Source organism: Diceros bicornis, chromosome 26 (assembly GCF_020826845.1).
Source record: "Diceros bicornis minor isolate mBicDic1 chromosome 26, mDicBic1.mat.cur, whole genome shotgun sequence".
Classification (NCBI taxonomy): Eukaryota; Metazoa; Chordata; class Mammalia; order Perissodactyla; family Rhinocerotidae; genus Diceros; species Diceros bicornis.
In genome coordinates this window covers 26,409,331-26,436,529 of record NC_080765.1, presented here as the reverse complement: position 1 = coordinate 26,436,529, position 27,199 = coordinate 26,409,331, and the positions used below count along the sequence as shown (strand labels likewise).

The following is a 27,199-nucleotide window of genomic DNA, read 5'->3' as shown; positions in this document are numbered from 1 at the left end:
AAGTAACTATGTACCTATGTTAATGGGTATACAATATATAAAGATCTAATTTATGACATCAATAACATAAAGTGGGGGGAGCAGAGCTTATAGGAGTAGAGTTGTCATAGCAATTGAAGTTAACTTGTTATCAGTTTAAAATAGAATGTTATGACTTTAATATGTTTTATGTAATTTCAATGACAGCTGCGAAGAAAATATCTATAAAATATACACAAAAGGAAATGATAAGGATATCAAAGCATGTCACTACAAAAAAACCAATGAAACACAAAGGAATATAGTAGAGAGGAAAGGAAAGACAAAAAGCTATAAGACATACAGAAAACAATCTACAAAGTGGAAACAGTAAGTCCTAGTAATTACCTTAATAGCAACATATTAGCAAAATGAATTCAACAGCACACTGAAAGGACTATACACTATCACCAAGTGAGATTTATTCCTTAAAAGCAAAGACTGTCCAATATATTAAAAGCATCCTATGCAATATACCACATTAAGTAAATGAAGGACAAAAACCACACGATCATCTCAACTGATGCAGAAAAAGCATTTGACAAGATTCATCACTCACAATAAAAACACTCAACGAACTAGGAATAGAAGGAAACTAAGTCAACATTAGAAAGGTCATATATGAAAAGCCCACAGCTAACACTGTACTCAAACGTGAAAGATTGATTTTTCTGTAAGATCAGGAACAAGGATGCCTGCTCTCAATGCCTCTATTCAACATAGTTTTGGGAGTCTTAAAGCAATTAAACAAGAAAAAAATAAATAAAAGTTTTCCAAATTGGAAAGGAAGAAGTAAAATTATCTCTGTTCGCATATGACATGTAGAAAACTCTAAAGATTCCACAAAAACTCTGTTAGAACTAATAAATTAATTCAGAAAAGTTTAAGGATACAAAATCAACATACAAAATCAGTTTTGTTTCTATATACTAACAACAAACAATCAGAAAAGGAAATCAAGGAAAAAATCTCATTTACAATAGCATCCAAAAAGGATAAAATACTTAGGAATAAACTTAATCAATTAGGTGAAACACTCGCATGCTAAAAACTACAAAACACTGCTGAAAGAAATTAAAGACACAAGTAAATGGAAACATTCCCATGTTCATGGACTGGAACACAGTAATGTTAAGATGTCAATAGTACCCAGTGAGCTACAGATTCAGAGCAATCTCAATTAAAATTCTAATGTCATGTTTTGCAGAAATAGAAAAAAACTATCCTAAAATTCATATGGCATTTCAAAGGACTCTGAATAGCCAAAATAATTCTGAAAAAGAACAAAATTGGAGGACACAAACTTCCCAACTTCGAACATATTATAAAGCAACAGTAATCAAAACAATGTGGTAGTGGCACAAAGACAGACATATAGACCAATGCAACAGAATACAGTTCAGAAATAAAACCTTGCATATTTGGTCAAATTATCTTTGACAAGGGTGCCAAGACTACTTGATGTGAAAAGGATAGTCTCTTCAACAAAATGGTAGTGGGAAAACTCGATATCCACATGCAAAAGATGAAAGCTGGAACCTTATCTTCCACCATATACAAGAATTAATGTAAAGTGGATTAAAGACCTAAATGTAAGATCCAAAACTATAAAACTGCTAGAAGAAAACATTAGATTTGGCAATGATTTCTTGGGTATGACAGCAAAATCACAGGCAACAAAAGCAAAAACAGACAAATGGGACTACATGAAACTTACCATCTTTTTATTCATCAAAAGACACAATCAGCAGAATGAAAAGGCAACCTACAGAATGAGAGAAAATGTTTGCAAATCATATGATAAGGAATTAAGATCCAGAATATATAAAGAACTTCTAAAACTTTAACAACAAAAAACCCAATTCAAAAATGGGCAAACGACTTGAATACACATTTCTTAAAAGATTACATAGAAATGGCCAACAAACTTAAGAAAAAGAAGATGTTCAACATCACTAATTATACGAGAAATGCAAATGAAAACCACAATGAGATATCAACTCATACCCATTACGATGTCTACTATCAAAATAACAAGAAAAAACAAGTGTTGACAGAGATGTGGAAAAGTTGGAACCCTTATGCACTGTTGGTGGGATTGTAAAATAGTGCAACTGCTACAGTGAACAATATGGCAGTACCTCAATACATTGAAACCTCTTTAAAAAATAATTGACTGTTTAAAGCAAAATAATAACAATATTTTTGGTTATATAACATGGAGAAGTAAAATGTTTGATGACAACAACAGCACCCAGGCCAAGAGGGGAGAAATAAAAATATATAGTTCTAAGGTTCTTATATGTGAAGTGGTGTAATATCACTTAAAGGTAAACTGTGTTAAGTTAAAGACATATACTACAAATCCTAAAGCAACAACTAAAATAACACAACACAGAATCATAGTTAACACACTGCCAAAGGAGATAAAATAAAACCATAACAAATACCTCATTAATTCAAAAGAAGGAAGAAAAAAAGGAAATACAAAACATAAGAAGAGATGGACAAACAGAAAGAAAACAGCAAGATGATAGACTTCAACCTAAAAATATCAATAATCATATTAAATGCAAATAACATAAATACCCCACTTAAAAGGCAAAGATTATCAGATTGGATAGAAAAGCAAAGCCTAACTGTTGACTACAAGAAACCCACTTTAAATATAAAGGTACACATGGATTAAACATAAAATAAGAAATATATACCATGCCAACAATAAACAAAAGAAAGAAAGAGTAGCTATATTAATATGAGACAAAGTAGAAGTCAAAATAGAGAATGTTTCCAAGGATAAAGAAGGCCTGTTCATAACGATCAAGAGGCCAATTCACGAGGAGGACATCATGCATAATGTTCATGTACCTACCAGCAAAGCTTCATGATACATATAGCAAAAATTAATAGAACTCGAAGAAGAAACAGACAAATCCACAATTATAGTTGGAGAGTCTACCTCTCAACAAATTAAAAGATTCAAGTAATTCAAAGTATATTCTTGGACAACAGAGAAATTAAATAAGAAATCAGTAATAGATTTCCAGAAAATCCCTAAATATTTGAAAACAAAATAACACACTTATAAATAACCATGAGTCAAAGAAGAAATCAAAAGGAAAATTAAAAAGTGTTCTGAATGGAATGGAAATGAATACAAAACTTACTAATACTTGTAAGATGCAGTTAAAGTAGAATTTAGGGAAATTTATAGTTGTAAATACCTATAGTAAACAAGAACAGTTTCAAATCAATGATCTCAGCTAACACTGTTCTGGATACATTAGTGAAAGCATTCAGAAAAAAGAAAATAATCATGGACATAAAAATCGGAAAAGGAATAATAAAACTATGGTATTTACAGACTGGAGTACTATGCAGCTATAATAAAGAATGAGGAGGATCCTTATAAACTGATATGGTATGGTTTCCAGGATATATTGTTAAGGGAAAAAAGCCAACTGCAAAAGAGCTTATATAGTATGTTATCTTCTGTGTAGGAAAGAGAAATAAGAAAGCATACATATATCAACTTTTCTTTACAAAAAAGGAACAAAGGAAGGGTAAATCAGAAAACAATGAAGTTATTTACTTACATGAGGTAGCGGGGAGGACTGGGTAAAAGAGATAAGAAAAGGAATGACACTTCCCTGAGCATACTTTTTTGTAGTTCAGCCTTTGAACACACGTTAATGTTCCATAGATCCAAAAAATAAATCAACAAGAATGGAAAAGAGGAGAAAACTAAAACTGAAAGCAAACAAACGAACTGAACTGTATTTTAAATGCATAAAACACAGCCAATCTGAATGGGAGAAAAAAGATAATCCAAGTTAATTTATGAATAAAATAGTCATATACCCAATACTCTCAGCTGTGGGTTGGGTAGTGGGTAAAAAGAAAGAGAGTAGAACTGCAAACCAAATTCTGAACTCATTCTGTAGTGATTTGGGTGCATCAATTCTAAAACTATTTTGGATACAGTTTAGGTTTGAGCAAAAGAGTAAACCTCAATGTTGTTGTGAGCCAATGTTCCCACAGTGGATAAAAGGAGATACAAATATGGAATAAGGAAAAGCAAGGAAGAACCCTGTATGAGAGGGCTGAAATTAGAGGTATTGGTACAGACATGATTTCTGAAATATGCATATGAATGTTACATATCTCTTAATATACATGTGTATGGGTGTATGCATGTTTATCTACATGCATATATATCCTAATTCTGTGTCCTTCAAGGGTCTAGAAGCAAAGACACCGCACAGTAATATGCATAGTAATATGCAATATGCTGGTATTGGCTTCTAATACCCAGATGAACTTGAATATCTTGTTGTGCCAGAAAGGAAGAAAATGCTCAAAAAAATTATGAGTGCATGTCACAAGGACAGAGGAGCCAACTTTAAGGGGCGACCACTAGGCCAAATCTGCGAAATTTGAGAACTAAAACAATTTAGTACAATCATAAATTATGAACCATCAAAATAAATAGGAATCCATGAGTCCACAGTGAATGAATGAATGAAAAATAAATAAACAAACAAATAAACAGGGTAAAGGGAGGACTCTTGCTTATAGAATGCTGAGTAACAACTAGTAAATATGGAGGAAGTGCTAGAGTTGGAAAACCATCATTGTACAACCATCACAGTAGAGACTGATTCAGGCAAGAATCACCAGTTTTTTCTAAATATTAGGGGAGAAATTTTGATGAAAAGAAGGATATTTGCTGTTCTTAAAGTATCTCCCCACATATTACTTATTAGAAGTAAGGGAAAAGAACAGTAACTCTACAGCAAAGGAAGCAGACAATATCTTGTTAAGGTCATCAAAATAAGCAGCACAAAAGAGCAACAGATGACAACAGGTGTCTCTGGCTGTGACACTCTGAGAAGGACATATCACTTATGTGTAGTCTGGCTAAGAATGTATAACCTGAATCTAATCATGAGGAAACACCACACACACCCAAAATGAAGAACATTTGGGGGGCGGGAGCATGTATTACTCAAAAATTACCAAAGTCATGAAAGACAAAGAAAGGTGAGGAATGGTTCCAGATTAAAGGAAACTAAAAGATATGACAACTAAATGTAAATATGTGATCCTAGGATGGATACTGTTCCAAAGGGGAAAAAAATGCTCAAGGGCATTATTGGGTCAACTCAGAAAACTGGAATACGACAAAAATTAGGTAAAGATACAGCATCAATAGTAAATTTACTGAAGTTTACTGTGGCTATGTAAGAGAATACTGTTATTCTTAGGAAAAACACACTGAAGTGTCTAGGGGTAAAGGGCCATGATATATGCAGCTTATTCTCAAATGGTTTAGAAAATCAAATGTCATATAGAGAGAGCAAGAAAACAAGTGAGAGAGCATGAGCATGCCAGCACACACAGAATAATAAAGCAAATGGGGCAGAGTGTTAACAGAAGATGAATCTAGATTGAAGGTATATAGCTGTTCTGCCACTGATACAAGTTTTCTGTAAGTTGGAAATTATTTCCAAATAAAATGTTTAAAAAAAATACAGATCTTCTGAACAAGATGACCGAAGTTCATGCTTTGATGCATCCCTTCTGCTTTATACATACAGCAATGATAGATAAAATGTAAAAAGAGAAAACCAAAAAGATATAGTCAGGCTAAAAACCAAGATAAAAGTCTCCATGAACCAGAAACCAAACAGAAATGCAAAGTAGTGTGCAAGGCCAAAGGCCACAGGCCTGTTGGCCTCTGGAAGCAGACACTGGCAGCTGACAGTTCTGCTCCTAAAAGTGCTCTATACAAGATGTAAGACAGAAGCCAGACTTGCTAATGGTAGCCAGAGTTGCTGATGAAAAAAACCTTGACACTTGCATGGGTTGCAAAGGGCTACATTCTCCTCTGCTCTGAATCAACCTTCAAAGAGATAGCAGGTCATGCGCCTGTTTATTGGAAAGGCACTTAATAGTTTTGACAGTTCCTGGAAGAAGAAAATTCACTAACATCTGCCTCTCAAGTCAAGAAAAGGAGCTTCGGACCCATTGAGTAGAGCATTCTAAAACACTGTAAAGAAGTAGAAGAGAATAAGGTAAAAACAAGTTTTCCCTAACCCAAGAGTTATTTCTCTGTACTTGCACTAATATGGCAGCCACCAGCAACACGTGGCTATTTAAATTAAAATTAAATAAAATTAAAATTCAGTTCCTCAATTCCACTAGTCACATGTACTGTACTGTGTTGTGTGGACCTTACCGGACAGCACAGACATGGAGCGCTTCTACTATTATAGAAATCATATTGGACAGTGTTGCTTTATATTTAGAGGGACAAAGGATAAACAAGAAATACACTCAAAGCTCTCTATCAAAGGTTAGGCCAGATCTAAGGATCTGAGATATTTAGGATGATGTGGAGAGAAACCTCGTCTGAGGCTGTTTTCTGTTTTGTTTTGTTTTTTCCCCTAACCTGGGCAATACATCAAGGCCATGGATGACTCTTCTAATCAAAATACCCACTAGCCTAGCATCTCCCCTAATGCAACTAAGTTCAATGCATTTCAATGTCTTACTTTTCTGTAAAGGAAGTCATTTAAGACCAGTCACTAGACTCATAAAACTAGAAAAATAATTAGATACTATTTAGGGCAGAAGGTGGTTATTTTTCCCTCCATGGTTTTTGTGATGGAAGAATGTTACTCATTCTATTGGTAAACTTTTCTCAATAGACTAAAAAGAGGGAAAAATACTCCCACATTTTGTTTTTAAATAAGAAACTAGATTCTCCATTTGTCTTTGCTCTTGTTTAGAACGGAAAAATACTACCTTGTGTTTGCCTGCTGAACTACTTCTGTTGTATTTCTTGGCTCTTGGACTGCTGCTTGCAGTTCTTGGTGACTGGCTAGTGCCTCCAGATTTAGTTCTGCAATCCTGAAGAAAATAAAGTGGTAAAAATCATCTAATTTCTTGCAATGCATCTGAAGTTAAAAAAAAAAATCCAAGAAAAACCCACTCAAGTGGTGTTCTCTGCTTCTGTAGACAGTGGCTTTGGCCATTGCCATAGTCCCAGGCTGGCTTCGATAGTTACCAGATGGTTTCTGGCTGCTCAGCCAAGAATGGCAATCTGTCACCAGCTGGTGATGTTGTTACATGAATACAGGAAAGGGCCAAAGAGGGCTAAGTGAAAAGGGATGGCAATTTTGGCTCATCATTCATTCCATAGTCAGTCACTTAAAATTTACTTCTCTGCAAACATACAACTTTTGGAAATGAGAAAAGAATGGCTTTTATGGCATTATCAAAAAAAGCTTTCTTTCTGGTTTAATACAAAATCATGAACAGTGTATTCTAGTTTATTCTTCTTCCACAAAATGGGAGACCACTTGGGAGTTGTGATGTAAAGAGTGAGATATAAACTTTTTATTTAGAATCCTTTTAGATTTACAGAAAAATTATGAAGATAGTACAGAGTTCCCATATACCCTACTCCCATTTTCAACTATTATTAATTGATTGGTATGATGCATTTGATACATAAATGAACCACTATTGATGTTATTATTAACTGAACTCCATGCTTAATTCAGATTTCCTTAGTTTTTACCCAAGTGACATAAAATCTTCACTGGAAATCAAGTGGCATGAAAATAGAATGCAGCGGTTCTCAAAGTGTGGTTCAAGAACTCCTGGGGGTTCCACAGACCCTTACATGAAGTCTTTCCTTCTCCAACTACATAACACAACAGATTGAATGTAAAAGCAGATATGAGAAAGTCACTTGTCTCCTATTAAGCTAGATATTAAAGATATTTGCAAAATATGTAAAACAATAAGACACTTCCCACTAATTTTTTCTGAAAATGTTTTTTTTCCATAAAAAATACATTTTGTGTGTTAACATGCAATGGGTTTGGGGCATATTTTTAACAAGTTAATAAATATTAAGATTATTTTTTTCATGTTTAATTTCTAATATGGTAAATGTTGATAGATATGACCCACATAAACAAAAGCTCTTTGAGGGTAAATGGGTCCTGAGAACAAAAAGTTTTTAGAATCTCTGATGTAGTGGTTTAGAGCAGGGGCTGGCATATTCCAGTCATTGCCTCAAGTCCAGCCCAACGCCTGTTTTTGTAAATAAAGTTTTATTGGTACATGGCTATGCCCATTCATCGACATACTGTTATGGCTGCTTTTACACTACCAACAGCAAGTTGAGTAGTTGTGATAGAGACAGTATGGCCTGTAAAGCCTAAAATAGTTACTATGTGGCCTTTACAGAAAAAGTTTGCTAACCCCTAATGTAGAGCAAAGACAGGCTTTGGAATCTGACAAATGTGGGTTTGAATCCTGATTCCACCTCTGACTAGCTGTGGAACCCTAGATAAGTTATCTAACCTTTCAAAACTTCAATATAATCATACATAAAATTGACATGATAATAATGGTTAACTTACAGTGTTGCTATAAGGATAAGATAACGTATACAAAACATTTTAGAACAGTACACTTAAGTAAGATCTCAGTGAATGGTGGGTATTATTATTTACACGCCCAATAAGATATTTTAGAATGTCCTTCTATCACCATGACACAAAACACTACTCTGGCTGTTCATTATTCTACATGGACGATGATTTATTTCTAATGGAGTCATAACAGAAGATATCATGCAATGGGACAATCTAATAGGTTAGAATGCATTATAACAAGGTCTGTCAGGGCCGGCCCTGTGGCTTAGCAGTTAAGCGCGCGCGCTCCGCTGCTGGCGGCCCGGGTTCAGATCCCGGGCGCGCACTGCTTCTCCGGCCATGCTGGGGCCGCGTCTCACATACAGCAACTGGAAGGATGTGCAGCTATGACATACAACTATCCACTGGGGCTTTGGGGGTAAAAAATAAATAAATGAAATCTTTAAAAAAAAAAAAACAAGGTCTGTCAGAACCTACGTCCTCTTCAATGTCTCCCTTATTGTGCTGTTCTAATCCATACCCACTGAACTGCTGTTGGAACACTGGTTTGCTCCCCCTACCCCAAGAGAGCAAAAATCTATGTAGATTTTTTATAATTACTGCAAGTATTAGCATCAGCTACAATAATAAACAGCACATTATGGTGCTTAACATATTCAAGGCACTGTGCTAAGACGCTTCATACACAGTATCTCATTTACCTTCACCAATATCCCAGAGATGTTCCCATTTCACAGACCTAGAAACTGAAGTTGTTCAGAGAAATTGCTCTAGATCATACAGCTAAACATAGTAGAGTCTTTATTTAAAAACAGTCCAACTTCTAAGACTATGTACTTAACCACTACATTGTACAAGTGATATAGGTCTTAATTCTGAATAGAATATATGCTCAGCTTGAATTACATTTCCATTTTTGTAAAGAAAGCTAACAACAGGAGATGGCAATCTGTAATTATTTGTTCTAGTCCCATAATTGTAAGAAAAGCAAACACACAGGTCAAAGACACTAACCTTCTTTGGTCCATACTTAAAGAAACACTGAGTCAATTCAAGGGTTGTTCTAGCATCTTCTGTGGCATCATGACCAAGCCTATCCGGACACTGTATATCCTTCTTGGAAAGTCAAGATAAAATTGACATACCTGGGAGTAGTTTTAGTGTTATGTTCCTTCAACCACCTCAAATATTCTGCTGTAAGTAAAATTTCAGTATTCTGATTATCAGATTTGCATCACAATATTATTCCTAAGTGCCAGGACCTGAGATAGCTACTGAGGATGTGGAACAATGAGGAATGGCTTTGTCTACAGCATGTATATCATCTGGACAAAAGAGTACCCTATAAAAAGTCTCTGGCCCACTCCCCAGTCAACTCCCTATCTCATTTTCTTAGATGTAGTCATTCTTTAAAGTTACCTTCCAGAAATTTTCTATTTATATACAAGTTTCTATATTACTTAAATTCTTTCTTGTTTTTTTTAAAAACATTAAAAATATGTAATATGTTTATGTCTATAGATATATCTAAATCTAATCTGTATCATATTGATAATCTAGGCATATACAGATCTTGTTCTGCATCTCCATTTTATTCCCTGTAGTATCTTAAAGAGGTGTCCTAATAAGCACATACAGATCTATGACATTCTTTTGAAAAACAATAACAAAGTATTCGATAATACAGATAACCATAATTTATTTAATCAGTCTTGTAGAATATTTTCAGTTTTTTGGGATATTTTAAGCCATTCTATAATGAATGTGTTTGTACATAATAGGATACATTCAATATAGGAATGTTGTTTTGAAACTTAGGTTAACTTTTCTGCCCCTTCCTGTCCAGTTCTATCCATCAACCCTCAGCTGTGAATGCAAACCCCTTTTTTTTTCTATTCCCACAATTTCATCATTTCTGAATCATATTTCTCTCTGGAGTTAGGATCCCAGGATACACAAGAAATGAAAGGAATAATGCTTACAACTAAGAAGGAGAACAGAGACCTTCAATTTTACAATATGCATTAAATAAGATACTATATGCTAACTTCTGTGCAATTTGTCAGGACAACATTATAATACGCAAACAAACCTACCCCAAAATAGCTTTGGCTGAGAACTGTAGCTTAAATATTCTGCCCTGCTCTCTGACATAAGGCAACAATTTATCAGTAATATATGATGTATCATCTGAGGAGGAAAGAGAGTAGAATGAGCAGCATCCTATGCTAAAGAAAAAAACAAAAACAAGTGTGCTGGACAATAGAAGAGCGCAAGGCTTTAGATTTGAGATAAATGGAACAGGCATATATACTAGAAAACTAAGTCTTCAATTAGATATTCACTTTCAGGGCTCTGAGATCCAAGTCTGAGTGACCCATAAACATAGGTCAGGAGGAAGCAGTTCTAACTGTCTCTGTACATCTTTGAGTTTGGTCATCACTGAGAATTTTCTTTGTGATTTCTGACAAGCTTTCAATAAAAAAGAGAAATGGAGGTGACGTCAGCGTCATGGTGGAGTGAGCTTTCCCGTGAACTCTTCCCCTGATAAGATACAACAAAAGGAACAGTCACAGACCAACAACAGAATCCCAGACAGTGAAAAGCTAGATCGGAAAGGTCCACAATGCCGCACATCTGAGAGTGGAACGTGCTGGGCCCCCGGAGGAAGAGGAAGTGGGGAGAGGTAAGGAGAACTCCTCTCCCTCCCCATCAGATCAGTGATCCCGGTCCCTGCGGCTCCCAGAGAGGGGGGAGGGGCGGCCCTCGGCAGGGAAACCGTAGCTCTTCAGGCTCTCTCAGCCAGGGGGAAACTCCCGCACAGAGGACTCAGAAGAGCCACAGGGCTACCATCAACATCTGAGCACCCCAGAGAGCGGATAAAGAGGGGCAAACGAGAAGCCCCCCATGCCAGGGACCCAGAGGGCAAAAGAGAGAGCCCCCCCTCTGCGCAAACCGGACTCTGCAGCTCAACCGACCAGACCAGACCAAGCGATCCACGGCAGAACAGATCAAGCGACCCGACCTGCGGAGCACAGCAGAAAAAAAATAAATAAAAACTGCGGATCGCAGCAGAAAAACCTGGGCAGAGCTCTGGGGCTTAGACTACACAGCACCTTACCACCACACAGTGGTGGTGGGTGGAAATTGCAACCAGAGATTTCCAGGATGAGGAAAAACCAAGCCAACACAGGAACCACAATGCAAAGATACATGAAATCACCAGACCAGAAGGAAAATGACAAGCACCCAGAAACCAACCCCGAAGACACAGAAATCCATAATCTAAATGACAGAGATTTCAAAATAGCTATCATAAAAACACTCAACGAAATACGAGACAACACAATTAAATGAGATTAGGAGTTTCTTCACAAAAGAGATTGAAATCATAAAAAAAAAACCAATCAGTGCTGATGGAGATAAAGAACACAATGGAGGAGATAAAGGAGAATCTGGAATCTTTAAAGAACAGAGCTGACAACATGGAGGAAAGAATTAGCATTTTAGAGGATAGGAATACAGATATGCTCCAGATGGAAGAGGAGAGAGAACTAAGACTAAAAAGAAATGAAGAAAGACTCTGAGAAATATCTGACTCTATTAGGAAATGTAACATAAGAATTATAGGTATTCCTGAGGGAGAAGAGAGGGAAAGAGGAACAGAGAGCCTATTCAAGGAAATAATAGCTGAGAATTTCCCAAATCTGGGGAAGGAGCAGGAAATACCACTATGTGAAGCCAACAGGTCACTTAAATATATTAACAGACAAAGGCCTTCTCCACAACACCTAGTGGTAAGGCTAGCCAGAGTCAATGACAAAGAAATAATATTAAGGGCAGCTCGACAAAAACAAAAAACAACATACAAAGGAACTCCCATTAGGCCCTCAGCGGATTTCTCAACAGAAACTTTACAGGCTAGGAGAGACTGGAATGATATGTTCAAAATACTGAAAGACAAAAACTTTCAGCCAAGAATACTCTATCCAGCAAAAATATCCTTCAAATATGATGGAGAAATAGTAACTCTCCCAGATAAACAAAAGCTAAGGGAGTTCATGGCCACGAGACCCCCACTACAAGAAATACTCAAGAAGGCCCTCAGGCCTGAAAAAAAGAAGAGAAAGGGAACACAAAGCTTGGAGCAAGGAGAAAAATAGGTAGATAAACTCAGAAAAATAGTAGATCTTTACCGGAATAGGTTAGCAACCACTTAAATACTAAAATCAAAGATCAAAGGAAGGAACTCACCAAAAATAAATTTAACCTCATCATTGTAAACACACAGCCACAACACAAGATAGAATAAGGTATAACAAGAACGACTTAGAAGGGGAAGAGGAAAGTGACTGAATTGACTTAGTATAAGGAAACAGGAGGCCATCAGATAATGGACTATCTCATACACAAGATTTTTTACCCAAACCTCAAGGTAACCACTAAACAAATAATCAAAACAAAACCACATATGATAAACAAAGAGAAAACTAGAAGAGTAATAAGACAGAACAACGAAAGTGAATTGGCAGTCCAAAACAAATGGGACAAGAAACAAAGGAAACACAAAAGAACAAGAAAATAAGTGACAAAATAGCAACATTTAGCCCTCATATATCAATAATTACCCTAAATGTAAATGGATTGAACTTTCCAATCAAAAGATACAGAGTGGCAGGATGGATTAAAAAGCAAGACCCAACAATATGCTGCCTTCAGCAAACACATCTTAGCACTAAAGACAAGCACAGGCTCAGAGTGAAAGGATGGAAGACAATACTCCAAGCTAATGGCAAACAAAAGAAAGCAGGTGCTGCCATACTCATATCAGACAAGATAAGATAGACTTCAAGATAAAACAGGTTAAGAAAGACAAACAAGGGAAATATATAATGATAAAAGGGACACTCCACCAAGAAGACATACCACTTATAAATATATATGCACCCAACATAGGAGCACCAATGTACATAAAGGAACTATTAACAAACCTAAAAGGAGACATTAACAACAACACAATAATAGTAGGGGATCTTAATACCCCACTTACATCAATGGATAGATCATCCAGACAAAAAGTAAATAAATAAATAGTAGACTTAAATGAAAAACTGGACAAGATGGACCTAGTAGACATATACAGAGCACTCCATCCAAAAACAGCTGACTACACATTCTTCTCAAGCACGCATGGAACATTCTCTAGGATAGACCATATGTTGGGAAACAAAGCAAGCCTCAATAAATTTAAGAAGATTGAAATCATAACAAGCATCTTTTCAGACCATAAGGCTATGAAACTGGAAATGAACCATGAAAAAAAAACTGGGAAAGTGACAAAAATGTGGAGATTAAACAACATGCTACTGAACAACCAATGGATCATTGATGAAATTAAAGGAGAAATCAAAAGCTATCTGGAAACAAACGAAAATGATAACATGCCATATCAAACCATATGGGATGCAGCAAAAGCAGTCCTGAGAGGGAAACTCATAGCGATACAAGCCCACCTTAACAAACAAGAAAAAGCCCAAATAGGAAACCTTAAACTACACCTAAGAGAACTAGAAACAGAAGAACAAACAAAGCCCAAAGTCAGCAGAAGGAGAGAAATAATAAAAATCAGAGCATAAATAAATGAAATTGAGACCAAAAAAAACAGTAGAAAGGATTAATGAAACAAACAGTTGGTTCTTTGAGAAGATAAACAAAATCGACAAACCCTTAGCCAGGCTTACTAAGAAAAAAAGAGAAAAGGCTCAAGTAAATAAAATTAGAAATGAAAGAGGAGAAATTACAACGGATACCATGGAAATACAGAGGATTATAAGAGAATACTATGAGAAATTATATGCCAACAAATTGGACATTCTAGAAGAAATGGATAAATTCTTAAACTCATACAACCTCCCAAAACTGAACCAGGAAGAAATGGAGAATCTGAATAGACCAATCACAAGTAAAGTGATTGAAATAGTAATCAAAAACCTCCCAAAAAAATAAAAGTCCAGGACCAGATGGCTTCTCCGGTGAATTTTACCAAACATTCAAAGAAGATTTAATACCCATCCTCCTCAAACTATTCCAAAAAATAGAGGAAGATGGAACACTTCCTAAATCATTCTATGAGGCCAACATCACCCTGATACCAAAGCCAGACAAAGACAATACAAAGAAAGAAAATTACAGGCCAATATCGCTGATGAACATTGATGCAAAAATCCTCAACAAAATATTGGCAAACCAAATACAACAATACATTAAAAAGGTCATACACCATGATCAAGTGGGATTTATACCAGGGACGCAGGGATGGTTCAACATCCGCAAATCAATCAACGTGATACATCACATCAACAAAACAAAGAATAAAAACCACATGATCATCTCAATAGACACAGAGAAGGCATTTGACAACATACAATATCCATTAATGAAAACAACTCTCAACAAAATGGGAATAGAAGGAAAGTACCTCAACATAATAAAGGCTATTTATGACAAACCCACAGCCAACATCATACTCAACGGGGAAAGACTGAAAGGCATTCCTCTGAGAACAGGAATGAGGCAGGGCTGCCCACTCTCACTACTCCCGTTCAACATAGTACTGGATGTTTTGGCCAGAGCGATTAGGCAAGAAAAAGGAATAAAAGGAATCCAAATAGGTAACGAAGAAGTGAAACTCTCACTATTTGCAGATGACATGATTGTATATATAGAAAACCCTAAAGAATCTGTTGGAAAACTATTAGAAACAATCAACAACTACAGCAAAGTTGCAGGGTACAAAATCAATCTACAAAAATCAGTTGCATTTCTGTATGCTAATAATGAACTAACAGAAAGAGAGCTCAAAAAGATAATACCATTTACAATTGCATCAAAAAGAATAAAATACCTAGGAATAAATCTTACCAAGGAGGTGAATGACCTATACAATGAGAACTACAAGACATTATTGAAAGAAATCCATGATGACATAAAGAAATGGAAAGATATCCCATGCACATGGATTGGAAGAATAAACAGAGTTAAAATGTCTATATTACCTAAAGCAATCTACAGATTCAATGCAATCCCAATCAGAATCCCAATGACATTCTTCACAGAAATAGAAAAAAGAATACTAAAATTTATATGGGGCAAGAAAAGACCCCAAATAGCTAAAGAAATCCTAAGAAAAAAGAACAAAGCAGGAGTCATCACAATCCCTGACTTCAAAACATACTACAAAGCAATAGTAATCAAAACAGCATGGTACTGGTACAAAAACAGACACACAGATCAATGGAACAGAATTGAAAGCCCAGAAATAAAACCACACATATACGGACAGCTAATTTTCGACAAAGGTGCTAAGAGCATACAATGGAGAAAGGAAAGTCTCTTCAATAAATGGTGTTGGGAAAACTGGACAGCCACATGCAAAAGAATGAAAGTGGACCATCTGCTATCGTCATTCACAAAAATTAACTCAAAATGGATCAAAGACCTGAAGGTGAGACCTGAAACTATAAAACTCATAGAAGAAAATATAGGCAACACACTATTTGACATTGGTTATAAAGGAATCTTTTCAGATGACATACCTACCCAGACTAGGGAAACGAAAGAAAAAATAAACAAGTGGGACCTTATCAGATTAAAGAGCTTCTATAAGACAAACGAAACCAGAATCAAGATGAACAGACAACCCACCAGCTGGGAGAGAATATTTGCAAAACATACATCTGACAAGGGGTTGATCTCCTTAATATATAAAGAACTCACACAACTGAACAACCAAAAAACAAACAACCCAATCAAAAAATGGGCAGAGGAAATGAACTGACACTTCTCCAAAGAAGATATACAGATGGCCAATAGGCATATGAAAAGATGTTCAACATCACTAATCATCAGGGAAATGCAAATCAAAACAACACTAAGATACCACCTCACGCCCGTTAGAATGGCTATAATCACCAAGACAAAAAAACAACAAGTGTTGAAGAGGATGTGGAGAAACAGGAACCCTCACGCACAGCTGGTGGGAATGCAAACTGGTGCAGCCTCTATGGAAAACGGTATGGAGATTCCTCAAAGACTTAAAAATAGAGATGCCCTAAGACCCAGCCATCCCATTACTGGGAATCTATCCAACGAACCTGAAATCAACAATCCAAAGAGGCTTATGCACCCCTATGTTCATTGCAGCCTTATTCACCATAGCCAAGAAGTGGAAGCAACCTAAGAGTCCCTCGACTGACGACTGGATTAAGAAAATGTGGTTTATATATACAATGGAATACTACTCAGCCATAAAAAAAGACAAAATCGTCCCATTTGCAACAACATGGATGGGCCTGCAGCGTATTATGTTAAGTGAAATAAGCCAGAAAGAGAAAGACAAACACTGCATGATCTCACTCATATGTGGAATATAAACCAACACATGGACAGAGAAAACTGTATTGTGATTACCAGGGGCAGTGGGGGTGGGTGGTGGGCACAAGGGGTGAAAGGAGTCATATATATGGTGATGGACAAAAAAAATGCACAACCCAAAATTTCACCATGTTAAAAACCATTAAAACATCAATTTAAAAAAAAGGAGAAATGGACAGGCCAGGATATTAAGTTTTTCTCCCTGGAAAGCCATTTCAAAAGAATATTTAAAAAAATTAATATATGCTCACTGTAGAAAGGATGAAGATACAAATAAACAAAGATGAAATTAAAAACTACCCATAATCCTACCATCCAGAGATCATCACTTTTTACATTTTAGTAAATATCCTTTCATATTTTTTGATACACATATATTCATGTGTGTATTTTATTTTTATAAAAATGTAATCATAATTCATATGCTACTTTATAATGAAACTGAGGATGAAGGGGTTAAAATTTCCCTGGTTTAGGCTGAAACCATGCCTTGTACCCAAAAGGTTAACATGGAAAACAAAATAACAAAAGTTTCTGAGCTTACTTTGCAGAATAGTAGGAGGACCAGTGATAAGAGAGTAGCTTGCTGACAGCCCCTGCCCGAAGATGCATCTCACAGGAGCACTGAGAAGCTACGACAGATTCTAAACTTTAGCCACATGACCCCCCTCCCTTACTTGTAGCTTTTTGAGGAGTTCAGGATTACAGTGTTAGCTGCCCATTCTCCTTGCTCAGCGCTTTGCAATAAACTTCCTATTTTCTTCCACTACACCTGGTATCAGAGATTGGCTTGCTGCGTGACAGGTGAGTGGACTCACTTCAGGTTCGGTAACAATAACATGATTTTATCATTTGCCATATACCGTGAACAAGTTTTCACATCAATAGTTTATTTCAGCCCATCCTTTTAAATGGTTACAAAGTATCCCACTGTATGTATATATTTTAACTAATCCCCTACTTTCAGACATTTATACTCCCGTATTTTTGCAGTACTGTGACAAGCATGCTTATATATACATCTTTGCACACATCACTGTCCCTTAAGAATATTGTCTAATTATCATGTCTATTAATAGGACAGTATTTATCACTGTTATGGCCTTTCTGTGCCTAAGTAAGCATGAAGCTACTGGTGCAACTTAAATGGGCAGAAAGAATAATGTTTCATTGGCTTTTCTTTGCCTAAATCACTGTAGTGGGTATATTCTGAAATTATATGCTAATCTTTGGAAAGATAGACTATTATTTTTCAGCTTCAAATTTCTGTTATGGAATAACTTAGTATTGTTTTGGTTTTTGAGGTCAATGCAGATTAAGCTCTAACATCATTTGCCTGCCAAATGAGGATGTGCAGATTTTTCAGATGAGGTCTTATCAGAGAGCAAAGCTCCAGCCATTTGGCAGTTACTAGATAATGACTACAGTTGGGTCGACTCTATGACAGGGAAGATAATATTCTGCCGACTGAAGGTCACAGGAAGATTAGAAAGCACAAAGGGTAAGAGCAATTTCAGCATAAAAATTTACAGTTGGGATGCCCCAGCCTTTTCTCTGATAATATATAAGTAGATAATACCAAACTAAACAGAAGCTACACGCTATTCCTTTTAGGTCTCATTCCATGAGAATGAGAAAGAGCTGAAGGCAAGGTGAAAAATACCTGGTGAGGTAATCCAGAATCTTGCTGTCACGTTTAACAAGTTCATCCACAACACAGCAGCCTCCGTCAGCAACCAGTGAGATGCGTGTTAGTTCCCTCCCCTTGGATGTGAGGCACTGAAAGACCAGGACATAGTCAGGCTGCTGAACTGTGGACACTCCTGCTTCCTCTCATTATTCAGACTATGTCAACTGCCATCTACCCTAATCTACCGGGGTCTCTGTGACAATGGCACAGCCTGGTGCTGACTAGAGGATCCAGTATGAAGGAAATTAAAGCTGGGCAGGCTGCTGAACGTTACACTCAAGGCAACCAACACAGTACAATTTCTCTGGGAAGGATGTGCTGAAGGAAGATAAATGGAAATAACATCAATCATAATTGTACCATTTATTGAGTGTACTACATCCCAGTATTATGCTAAGTACACTAATAAGTAATTTTTATTAGCACACTCTATTATCATCTAATGCAGTACTAAGCATTTTATATATACCACCTCATAATAACCCAATGAGGTTATTATTGTCTCTATTATTGTCCCCACTTCACAGAGAGAGAAGCTGAGACTGAGAGAGGTTAGGGAATTTGTCTAAGGTGACATGGCCACAGGCAAGACCAAGAAACACACCCTGATATGACAGACTCCAAAACGTTAGCTCTTAGCCACTCTGTTAAGAATTGAGAAACTGTTACCTGAGTACTAAGTGAGAGGGGATGCACTGTCTTTGAAAGGAGACTTACTAATTAAACAAAGTAAAACACATGGGGAGCTTAAGCAGGGAAATCCTACTTCTGATCTTAAATGAGTAAAACTAAGCCACACTGATGTTAATTGAGGCAGTCTTCAAGGCAATAATAGCAAAAAACACTGTTCAAAAGACAGAAGGAGTAAACTTCTGGTATTATACATAGATTTGATTAAACATAGCAACTAGTTAGAAAACTTATATGATATTTAGTCTTCATCCTGGAGCATAGATCTAAGTTTTTTAAAATGTGAGTAGGAGAGTCTACTTTCAGTTATTTAAACTGAATATTGGAACTGAATGTATTGGTTCATTGGTGCATTAGACTCAAGAAATCATCTTCTCTGGGGCCGGCCTGGTGGTCGTAGTGGTTGAGTTCACACACTCCGCTTCGGTGGCCCAGGGTTCACAGGTTTGGATCCTGGGTGCAGACCTATGCACCACTCATTAAGCCACGCTGTGGGGGCATCCCATATACAAAATAGATGAAGATGGGCACAGATGTTAGCTCAGGGCCAATCTTCCTCACACACACACAGAAAAAAAAGAAATTATCTTGTACTAGACCCTAGTTTGCAACACTCCAGTTGAAAAATCAGAAGTAATACTTACCATTTCACAGTCAAGTCCAAAGAGGACTGTTGTCTTTTATAAAACCATTACATTTGGTAGGTATGAAGTTCTCACAGTCAGGAAAACCTAGGAGGAAAAGAAATAAAATATTTGCCATTAGAACTAGAGATGCTAAACATCACTCTTAGATTCATCCAGGAAAAACTGAAATACCACATTTGCTGGGCACCTTCTCTATGTCAGACATCAAAAGATCAAATAAGAGGTGATCTCTGTCCTCAATTTTTTCTCCATCCACTCATTTTTATATTCTGGGAGAATAACGTAAGCTGCTATCCTAGGAGATATACTAAGTCTGGCAGTTACCTAGTAAAAATTGTTCCTCCTTATAAGAAAAGAGATTATAACTAAATTGTGGCTAAATCCAAAGTCACCAGACCTTTTCCATGTAGGCACTAAGAAAGGATGAATAAAGTATGCAAATGACTGCATGTGGCATCTTTCTTTCCTAAATAAAGCAAGAAAAAGTAGGAATGAGATTCCACCATAGTAGAGATCTAAAAAGATCTCACTGTAGGTGAAAGTTTAAGTAACATTCATCATGCGCATCCTTGCACACAACTCTACCCTTGAGATTTCTCTGAGATCCCTGTTCAGAAACATGCTTGCATTTTCTGGAATCAGAGCCTGAAAAATCCCCTACAGAAGTTCACCTACAGGTTTAGGGTACCCCCTTGGCTGGATACTCTAAGTCAATAACCAGGGACATTCAGCTCAGAGGCCAAAAAGTGTTAGAATCATTGAAGATTCCTACCGTCAGACAGAGGCTGAAACAGTAAAGGTAAATACCTGGATCTTGTTTGAAAAGAAATAAAGGAGAGTTATGAAAAGCTTTGACCAGTTTCTATGTCACAGCACCCTGAAGTTTCCAACTGATTACAATTAAAGAATCAAAAGATGGTCTAGACCAGAAAAGAGAGGCATCTCCAAATCTGAGAGACATTATACCTGCTGCCCTCTTTGTCTATATTATTAGTGGCAATAATAACAAAAAAAAATAACTAACTTTTCTTAAGCACTATGTGCCAGGCAACATACTAAGCACCTTTTGTACATTAACTCATTTAATCCTTATGGCAATCCCATGATATATGAACTATTAATTCCATTTTAAAGATAGCTCTTTTACTTAAGTAAATTTATTTTAAAAGAAAATTTATGTATCCAATAACTCAATAATAAAAAAGATAGCCCAATTAAAAAATGGACAAAGGATGTGAAAAGATATACAAATGGCCAAGAAGCATATGAAAAGATGCTCAACATCATTAGCCATCAGAGAAATGCAAATCAAAATCACAATGAGATACTACTTTACACCCACTAGGATAGGTATAATCAAAAAGACAGAGAGTAACAAGTATTGACGAGGATGTGCAGAAAATGGAACCCTTACACATTGCTGGAGGGAATGTAAAATGGAGCAGCTGCTTTGGAAAACAGTGGTAATTCCTCAAAAAGTTAAACACAGAGCTACCATATAACCCAGCAATTCCACACCTAGGTCTATACCCAAGAAAAATGAAAACACATGTGCACACCAAAACTTGTACCTGAATGTTCACAGCAGCATTCTTCATAAAAGGCAAAAAAGTGGAAACAACCCAAATGTCCATCAACTGATGAATGGATAAATTAAATGTTGTATATTCATATATGGAATATCATTAGAACGAAAATAAATGAAGTACTGATATATGCTACAACGTGGATGAACCTTAAAAACTTTATGCTAAGTGAAAGAAGTCAGTTACAAAAGACCACATATTGTACGATACCATTTATGTGAAATATCCACAAGAGGTAAATCTATAGACAGAGAGCAGATTAGTGGTTGCCTAGGGCTAAGGGCACTGGGGGTAAACGATAGCATGGGGTTTCTTTTGGGGTGATGAAAGTGTCCTAAAATTGATTGTAGTGATGGTTGTAAAACTCTGTAATGATACTAAAAACTATTTAATTGTATACTTTAAATGAATGAATTGTATAGTAGGTTAATTATATCAGAAAAGAGTTGTTTTTTTTAAAAAAAAATGAAACTTAACATCATTGCTATGATTAAGAGGTAGCAAAGAAAATAAAATGAAATCAAAGCATTTTTATTAAATTTATACTACATAACTGACCAAGGCTCTGAGCCCAGACTTACTCTATTTATTAAAGAAAATGAAGGTGGGGTGGGAAGAGGAGCAGAAGTATTGGAGAAGTGCTGAAGTGTTAAAGAAATATTGACTTCTTTTTAATATGTTAAGAAGGAATGAAAGAAAATTGAAAAAGGAATAACTTCCTAAGCATTTCAATGCTATTTCAGGTCATGTTCATCACTTTACCCACCATGGTACACATCCCACACTCCAGGAAACACTGCATTTAAAGTATTTCCTCATTAACAGAAGATGGAATAAGTCACTTGTAAAGCAGCCAAGAAAATGAACTTTCAGGGAAGTGACATTGTGAGCTCTTCTCTTAGTCTCTCCCTGCTAAGATACAATGAAAAGGATATTCATAAACCAACAGAGGACATACACACAACACAACAGACATCTGAGAGAGGCACACAGCCATATGTCTGAAGGAGGGGGTGATGGGTCCCCCTGGGAGGCAGTGGAAATAAATAAGGGGATCTCCTCTCCCAAGCAGCATTGATCTAGGGCGTTGGCCCTTGTGTGGCAGTCAGCATGCAACCCTGAGAGGAGAAGGGGGAGAAGGCAGCCCTCCATGGGAATGGTTGTGCTCTCGGAGTTGTCTTCCAGCCTGTGGGAACACTCTACATCGAGGCAGCTAAATAATCATGGGGGCATCCACACCAAGCCAAGCATCCCATGTAGGCAGACACTGAGTGTAGAGTGGGAGTGCATGGGATCACACAGGTAAAAGCAAGCACCCCTCCCTCACTCCTGCCTGGCACACCAGCTCAGCCCACTGGCCAGAGCAGGGGGCCTCCGGCAGAGCGCCTGCACATACGCGTGTAAAGCAGCAGTGGCCAGTAGGCAAACACTGACGGCTCCTGTCAGCACAGCTTCCAACAGACAGGCACATCTGCCAGGGGTCACAGCAGGCTTAGAAACACAGGTCCTGCTCCCCTCAAGTGGTGGCAGGTAGAATCTGCAACTAGATACAACCACTATGCAATAGCAAAAGTCCACCCTATCAAAAAGCATGAAGAAGTATATTAACGCTGCAGACCAGAAGGGAAATGACAAGTACCCAGAAATCAATCCTGAAGTCACAGAAATTTACAGTCAAAATGACAGAGAATTCAAAACAGTTATCATAAAGAAAGTCAAGGAGTTACAAGAAAACTCAGAAAGACAGCTTAATGATCTCAGGAATAAAAGTAATGAACAGACAGAATTCTTCACAAAAGAGATTGAAACTATTAAAAAACTCAGAAATGCTGGAGATGAAAAACAATGAATGAGGGAAAGAAAAATCTGGAGTCTTTAAAACACAGAGATGATATTATGGTGGACAGAATCAACAATTTAGAGGATAGAAATATAGAAATGCTGCAGATGGAGGAGGAGACAGAACTAAGACTAAAAAGAAATGAAGAAATTCTCCGAGAAACATCTGACTCAATTAGGAAATGCAACATAGGGATTATAGGTATTCCAGAGGAAGAAGAGGGGGAGAATGGAGCAGAGAGCTTGTTCTAAGAAATAATAGCTGAGAACTTCCCAAACTTGGAGAAGGAGCTGCAATTACATGTAAAAGAAGCTAATAGAACACCTAATTACAGCAACATAAAAAGACCTTCTCCAACTCATATATTCGTAAAACTGGCAGAAGTCAATGACAAAGGAATATATTAAGGGCAGCAAGGCAGAAGAAAATAACATACAAAGGAACCCCTATTAGGCTTTCAGCAGAAAGCTTATAGGCTAGGAGTGCGTAGGATGATATATTCAAAATTCTGAAAGACAAAAACTTTAAAGCCAAATATACTCTATCCAGAGAGATTATCCTTCAGATGCAATGGAGAAATAAAAACTCTCCCAAATAAACAAAGGTTGATGGAGTTCATCAGCACAAGACCACACTCACAAGAAAAGATCAAGAAGGCGCTCATACCTGAAAAAAAAGAAAGGGTTCACAAAGCCTTGAGCAAGGAGATAAACAGACAAAATCAGAAAACTGCAGCTCTCTATCAGAACAGGTTAGCAAACACTTAATTATAACATTAAAGATAAAGGGAAGGAAAGCATCAAAAACAACTATAATCACTTCATTTTAATCACAAATCCACCACACAAAATGGAATAAGTTGTGACAACAAAAACTTAGATAGGGAAGAGGAAAGGGAGGGAACCTGCTTAGAATAAGGAAATAAGAGGCTAGCAGAAAATGGACTATCTCATCTATGAGATCTTTTATACAAATCTCACAGTAACCACAAAACAAAAAATCAGAAAAGAGACAAAAATGCTAAATAAAGAGAAAACCACCATAGAGAAACACCAAACTGAACTGGCAGTTGGAAATACACGGGATGAGAAACACGGGACATACAGAACAATGGGAAAACAAATGATAAAATGGCAGTATTAAGCCCTCCTATATCAATAATCAGTCTAAATGTAAGTGCACTGAATTCTCCAATCAAAAGACACAAAGTGGCTGGATGGACTAAAAAAGAAGACCCAACAATACCCTGTCTCCAGGAAACACATCTCAGCTCTAAAGACAAACACAGGCTCACAGTGAACAGACGGAAGACGACACCTAAGCTAATGGCAAACAAAAGACAGCAGGTGTTGCTATACTTATATCAGACCAAGTAGACTTCAAGATAAAAAAGACAATGAGAGACAAAGAGGGGCAATATATAATGATAAAAGGGATACTCTACCAAGATGACATAACACTTATAAATATACATGCACCTAACACAGGAGCATCAAAGTACATAAAGCAACTATTAACAGACCTAAAAGGAGAAATTAAAAGCACCACAATAATAGTAAGGGACATCAATGCCCCACTTACATCAATGGATAGATCATCTAGACAGAAAATCAACAAGGAAATAGTGGAATTAAATGAAAAACTGGACGATGGACTTAATAGATATATTTAGAACATTCCATCCAAAATCAGCAGATTACACATTCCTCTCAAGTGCACATGGAACATTCTCAAAGACAGACGATATGTTAGGAAACAAGGCAAGCCTCAATAAATTTAAGAAGATTGAAATCACATCAAGCATCTTTTCTGACCATAAGACTAAGACAGTAGAAATCAATGACAAGCAAAAAGCTGGGAAAGTCACAAATATGTGGAGATTAAACAACATGCTACTGAACAACCAATGGATCATGGAAGAAATTAAAGGAGAAATCAACAAATATCTGGAGACAGATGAAAATGAAAACACACCATACCAACTCATATGGGATGTAGCAAAAGTGGTCCTAAGAGGGAAATTCATAGCAATACAGGCCCACCTTAACAAACAGGAAAAATCTCAAATAAGCAACCTTAAACTACACCTAACAGAATTAGAAAAAGAAGAACGAACAATGCCCAAAGTCAGCAGAAGACAGGAAATAATAAAAATTAGAGCAGAAATAAATGAAATTGAAACCAAAAAAAAAAACAGTAGAAAAGATCAATGAAACTAAGAGCTAGTTCTTTGAGAAGATAAACAAAATTGACAAACCTGTAGCCAGATTCACTAAGAAAAAAAGAGACAAGGCTCAAATAAATAAAATTAGAAATGAAAGAGGAGAAATTACAATGGATACCACAGAAATACAAAGGATTATAAGAGAGTGCTATGAAAAAATATATGGCAAAAAATTGGACAATCAAGAAGAATAGATAAATTCTTAGACTCATACAACCTCACAAAACTGAATCAAGAAGAAACAGAGAATCTAAATAAACCAATCACAAGTAAAGAGAGTGAAACAATAATCAAAAACCTCCCAAAAAATAAAAGTCCAGGACCACATGGCTTCTCAGGAAAATTCCACCAAAAATTCAAAGAAGATTTAATACCTATCTTTGTCAAACTATTCCAAAAAATTCCAAAAAATTGAGTAAGATGGAATACTTCCTAACTCAATCTATGAGGCCAACATCACCCAGATCCCAAAGCCAGACAAGGACAATACAAAGAAGGAAAATTACACGTCAATACCACTGATGAACATAGATGCAAAAATCCTCAACAAAATATTGGCGAACTGAATACAGCAATATATTAAAAGGATCATACACCATGATCAAGTGGGATTTATACAAGGGATGCAGAGATGGCTCAACATCCACAAATCAGCCAACATGATACACCACATTAACAAAATGAGGAATAAAAACCCCACAATCACCTCAATAGATGCAGAGAAAGCATTTGACAAGATCCAACATCTATTTGTGATAAAAACTCTCAATATAATGGGTATAGAAGGAAAGTACCTCAACATAATAAAGTCCATATATGACAAATCCCTAGCCAACATCATACTCAATGGGGAAAAACTGAAAGCCATCCCTCTGAGAACAGGAACAAGACAAGGGTACCCACTCTCACCATTCTTATCCAACACAGTACTGGAGGTTTCAGCCAGAGCAATTAGGCAAGGAAAAGAAACAAAAGGTATCCAAATTGGCAAGGAAGAAGTGAAACTCTTGCTGTTTGCAGACGACATGATTCTATATATAGAAAACCCTAAAGAATCCATCAGAAAACTATTAGAAATAACCAACTACAGCAAAGGTGTAGGGTACAAAATCAACTTACAAAAACCAGTTGCATTTCTATATTCTAATACCAAACTAACAGTAAAAGAACTCAAGAATATATTCCCATTTACAATCGCAACAAAAAGAATAAAATATCTATGAACACATTTAACCAAGAAGTTGAAAGACCTATACAATGAAAACTATAAGACATTATTGAAAGAAATCAATGATGACATAAAGAAATGGAATGATATTCCACTCACATGGATTGGAAGAATAAACATAGTTAAAATGTCCACACTACCTAAAGCAATCTACAGATTCAATGCAATCCCAATCAGAATCCCAGTAACATTCTTCATGGAAATAGAACAAAGAATCCCAAAAATTCACATGGGGCAATAAAAGACCCTGAGTAGCCAGAGCAATTCTGAGAAAAAAGAACAAAGCTGGAGGCATCACAATCCGTGACTTCAAAACATACTACAAAGCTATAGTCATCAAAACAGCATAGTACTGGTACAAAAACAGACTCACAGATCAATGGAACA

The 27,199-nt window shown here is 36.6% G+C and overlaps 1 pseudogene; it reads right to left on the bottom strand.

The window, feature by feature from the left end:
• Positions 1-5,925: 5,925 nt before the first annotated feature.
• LOC131422002 (RNA exonuclease 5-like) overlaps positions 5,926-27,199 on the bottom strand; it is a 32,620-nt pseudogene continuing 11,346 nt past the window's right edge.